Raw genomic sequence first — 5,526 nt, forward strand, 5'->3', positions numbered from 1 at the left:
GAGTTTAACAGTTTCAGTGTGGACAGAGAGAGTTTAACAGTTTCAGTGTGGACAGAGAGCATCCGATGTCACGCAGCTCAACGTGATAATCGGACTCTCGCATGCAGTTATGACATGGTGCAAACGACTCCCTGGGATCTTTAAAGGGGGACCTATTATGAAAAACACGCGTTTTCTTGTTTTAACATATATAAAGTGGTCTCCCGTCAGCCTGCCAACACAGAGAAGATGATATCCCATGAAAAGAACTGCTCGCCCCCACCCTTACAGAGTCCCCCAGTGACAGTGTCATGTGGTTTCCACGGGCCGTTGTGATTGGTGCATTTTCTTTACGTCACCAAAATGCAAACCACGCCCTCGGTCTCCTCCGCTGCTGAAACCACGCCCACCACCAGCTCTGCCGGCCGCTCGTGCTCCGCCATTGTTCAGCAGCGCTGGCTGTTTGAACAACGAGGGAGAGTTAAGATGAGGTTTTGCATGGACATTTACCCTCATAAAAGGATCAGATCCCACAGCACGGACCCGGGAACTGACACGAGCCAGCGGTAAGTTCCGGTTTTTTTAATGTAATTTATATTTGTCTATGAGTATGGTCTTTGCATGGGCTAAGTATTTAGCTTAGCTCCGGAGCCCCGGCGCCGCGTACGGAGCTGCCGGAGCTGCTCACGGACTAGCCCGTCGAGGGGATCCGAACCCGTAGGCTCCGGGGGAGAGCCGGGAGAGCCAGCTCTCCCCCGGAGCCTACGGCGTAGGGTACGCGTCGATTTAACGCAGAACCGTGGACACGCTTTGCTACGGAGCGACGCTTTGTCTCCTCCCCTCCTACACGTCATTCAAGCAGACAATCAGAGCAGAGCCTCATTATCATAGCCCCCCCCTATGGGGGTATTATTGTTCCAATATTATTTGTGTGTGCGTAAAAAAGATGTGTCCATGTTATAACGATTCGTATTCGTAATGATAAACATTTGTATGTAAATAAAAAAGTTGTACCCAAAATTCTGCTGTCACACACATGAGTGATAAATTATTAGGGTTAGGATTTTTATGTGAGTATGAATCTAAAAGCTGTGAGTGCAAAGTCTTGTGAATACAACTCTAATTTCTACGACTACGAGTCTTCACTGTGAACACGAATTCAAGTTTATGGGTACGAGTCGAAAAACTGTTGAATGACGTCACAGACAGGTCAAAGCATAGACATAAGAAAATAGAGAAACATATTTTCTCATCAACAAAACATGTTATTTTCTGTCTAAAAAATGGCAAAAATAAGAACTTTATTGATCCCACATAGAAGTAATTAATGTTATATCTGCTATAGAGAACAAGGTAGTTCAGAAAAACAATATATATCCCCCCTCACAAAAATAAGAAAAATATAGAAAAATAGATCAACAAAACAAATTTAAAATGTTTCAAATAACAAAATAACATAATTGAACCATTTTTCAGACAATAAAATAATATTTGAACAATTTTTCAGATAATAAAATAATTGAAAAAATCTGAGAAATAGTTAAAATATGTTATTTTGTTACTTGAAAATTTAAAAATATGTTTTGTTGATGAGAAAATATGTATCTCTATTTTTCTTATTTTTGTGAAGAGGGATATATATTGTTTTTCGGCACTACCTTGTTCTCTATAGACCCCTTTCCGTGTTTGTAAACAAGTATGACGTAGGCAAGCTGCGCGCGCATTGTTGCGGCAGAAAGACGGAGTTCATGTCAGTTTACACCAGCCGATTGATGGAAAAAGATAGTGGAAATTACGTTACTAAACTAACTTCGGCGGATGGAAAGCAACTTCCTTCCCGGAGGAAGATATCACAAAGTGGCCCGATGTCCAAAGGCCGGATATTCATCTGTATTTGGTTGAGAAACCTAGTGTTTACACTCAGGAGAAGCTGCGACACTGTCAGCAGCTGTCACAGCTGAAGTTTGTAAAGAATTATGAACGTCAACTGAATGTATTTTATACACTAGACATTTTAAGTTATTTTATTATTTCATATTTATTTAATTTATCTTATTATTTTTGTTAATTTACTGTGTCCCCTTTGTTTCTTAATGAGTTTCATTAAGCATTGCCTTTGAATGAAAGCCATGTCATGTGTACCTTTGTCTGTGCTGAATGAATGAAGTTGATAGTTATTTAAAAAAAAATAAAAATGAAAAATTATATGAGCTTTATTGTCCATCCTGCATCTCACATTATCACCATTAATTTACAGAAACCTATTCCCACTAATATGATAAAAAGAAAAACATTAAAAGGCATATAATGCAAAATACTGTTTTTTAAAACTTAGTTCATTATTTTTAGGTAAATTCATTATTTTTATTTGAGGGTTTGTGGGGATTAATATATCTATAATATACCTGAGTTTGATATACAACACATATAGTGAATATATGTATATTTGTGCAGCATATTTACAGCTGTGGAAGTTGGATGTTTGTAGCTTTAAAAAGAGAAAATAATCAATACATTTACACAATCAGTGAGAAAAAACAAATAACTCCGGTAGTTTATTAGCAAAATTTTAATAGTCAAGTAAATCATTAATGGCTGATATTCAATTCATAGTCACAGCTCCAAATCACTGATGAGAAAATAAAAAAATGTCAAGACTTGATGTTATTATTCAGAACCCTTATTTCTAGGATTTTTTCGGAACAACACTTTTACTAAGGTTTGTGAGACTAGCACACACAATAACAATATCATCATTATTCCTCTGGGAATTGCAAAAAATGTATGTTCCTCAGGATTTCGATTTGTACACCCGTACACACAACAGCTGGTGGACATGTTGTTCTTCTATAACGTTACTGCAACTCCAAAAACGCAACTTAAGAAACAAATCTTCCCTCGCTCCATTCAAACTCATACAACTTCTACCGCTCTTCTGCCGCAACAATGCGCGCGCATCCTGTGATGACGTAGGCTGGAAAGGGGTCTATAGCTGATACAACATGAATTACTCCTATGTGGGATCAATAAAGTTCTTATTTTTGCCATCTGAGAAAATGAAATATATTATATTTGGTGCCTAACTGTTTCCCAAGTATATTAGTGCATGTGTGAATGAATAAATGAGACGTGAAACGTAAATTTCTTTGTAGAAAGGCGCTTTATTAAAATAAGTCAATTTACTTGTATTAGTTTACAGCGCAGTCTTGCCACATCCAATATGGCGGCGACTTTGACGCCATATTGGATGTGGCAGTTGTATGGGGGTATTATTGTTCCAATATTATTTGTGTGTGCGTGAAAAAGATGTGTCCATGTTATAACTATTCATATTCGTAATGATAAACATTTGTATGTAAATAAAAAAGTTATACCCAAAATTCTGCTGTCACACACATGAGTCTGATAAATTATTAGGGTTAGGATTGTTTTTATGTGAGTATGAATCTAAAAGCTGTGAGTGCAAAGTCTTGTGAATACAACTCTTTCAACAACAATTTCTACGACTACGAGTCTTCACTGTGAACACGAATTCAAGTTTATGGGTACGAGTCGAAAAACTGTTGAATGACGTCACAGGCAGGTCACAGCATAGACATAAGAAAAATAGAGAAACATATTTTCTCATCAACAAAACATGTTATTTTATTGTCTGAAAAATGGCAAAAATAAGAACTTTATTGATCCCACATAGGAGTAATTCATTTTAAATTTTTCAAATAACAAAATAACATATTTAAAACCATTTTTCAGACAATAAAATAACATTTGAACCATTTTTCAGACAATAAAATAAATGAAAAATGTTATTTTGTTACTTGAAAATTTAAAAATATGTTTTGTTGATGAGAAAATATGTTTCTCTATTTTTCTTATTTTTGTGAGGGGGGATATATATTGTTTTTCGGCACTAACTTGTTCTCTGTAGCTGATACAACATGAATTACTCCTATGTGGGATCAATAAAGTTCTTATTTTTGCCATCTGAGAAAATTAAATATATTATATTTGGTGCCTAAACTGTTTCCCAAGTATATTAGTGCGTGTGTGAATGAATAAATGAGACGTAAAACGTAAATTTCTTTGTAGAAAGGCGCTTTATGAAAATAAGTCCATTTACTTGTACCGGTAGTTTACAGCGCAGTCTTGCCACATCCAATATGGCGGCGACGTTGACGCCATATTGGATGTGGCAGTTGGCTCAGCACTCGATGGGGCGTCTACCTATGTCTATGCTGTGACGTCATTCCAACAGTTTTTCGACTCGTACCCATAAACTTGAATTCGTGTTCACAGTGAAGACTCGTAGTCGTAGAAATTAGAGTTGTATTCACAAGACTTTGCACTCACAGCTTTTAGATTCATACTCACATAAAAACAATCCTAACCCTAATAATTTATCACTCATGTGTGTGACAGCAGAATTTTGGGTATAACTTTTTTATTTGCATACAAATGTTTATCATTACGAATACGAATCGTTATAACATGGACACATCTTTTTTACGCACACACAAATAATATTGGAACAATAATACCCCCATACAGTTGGCTCACTCGCAGACGCACTCGATGGGGCGTCTACGTTTATATGTCTATGCTGTTATCTGCCTGTGACGTCATTACAACAGTTTTTCGACTCGTACCCATAAACTTGAATTCGTGTTGACAGTGAAAACTCGTAGTCGTAGAAATTAGAGTTGTATTCACAAGACTTTGCACTCACAGCTTTTAGATTCATACTCACATAAAAACAATCCTAACCCTAATAATTTATCAGACTCATGTGTGTGACAGCAGAATTTTGGGTACAACTTTTTTATTTACATACAAATGTTTATCATTACGAATACGAATCGTTATAACATGGACACATCTTTTTTACGCACACACAAATAATATTGGAACAATAATACCCCCATACCCACCGCCCTGAAAATGAGCCACAGATTAGATTAGATTGTTTTTAACACATTCAAGGCCTGTTTAAAATATACATTAAATGCCATAATATGTCTCCTTTAAGCCTGAATTACAGTTCTGGGTCAATGATGTATAAGGCCTATTTCTTAAAATACTTAAAATAAAGATATATTTGGCCAGTTTCCAAACATTTGGAATGTAGTGTGCATATATGTGAAAACTTAAAACAAAGGTATTTTAGTGTTTTTAAACCTACATTAATAGGGCAACGATCTTAAAAAAGTCAGTTGGGGCGACCCTTATTTATCTCAAAATTAATAGATTTCCTTAACAAAATTTATATTTTAATAAGTATCAGTAATTAAATTAACTGTTCAAGAAAGATAGACTCATGTGTCCTTTCATTTCCGAAAACCATTTTTAAATACATTTTATCTATAATGGAAGTGTCACCCTCATAAAGAGGGTTAAGATTTGAGACAAATTTAAAGACATTTTATTAAAGAATCAGCATAACTATGTCGTTGTATGTTCCTATGTTTTTCATAATAGGTCCCCTTTAAAGAGGGATAACCTTCATTTATAGTTAGAAGAACCATGAACATTTTTAAGATGTTTTGCAAG

This window comes from Cololabis saira, chromosome 20, assembly GCF_033807715.1.
Source record: "Cololabis saira isolate AMF1-May2022 chromosome 20, fColSai1.1, whole genome shotgun sequence".
Classification (NCBI taxonomy): domain Eukaryota; kingdom Metazoa; phylum Chordata; class Actinopteri; order Beloniformes; family Belonidae; genus Cololabis; species Cololabis saira.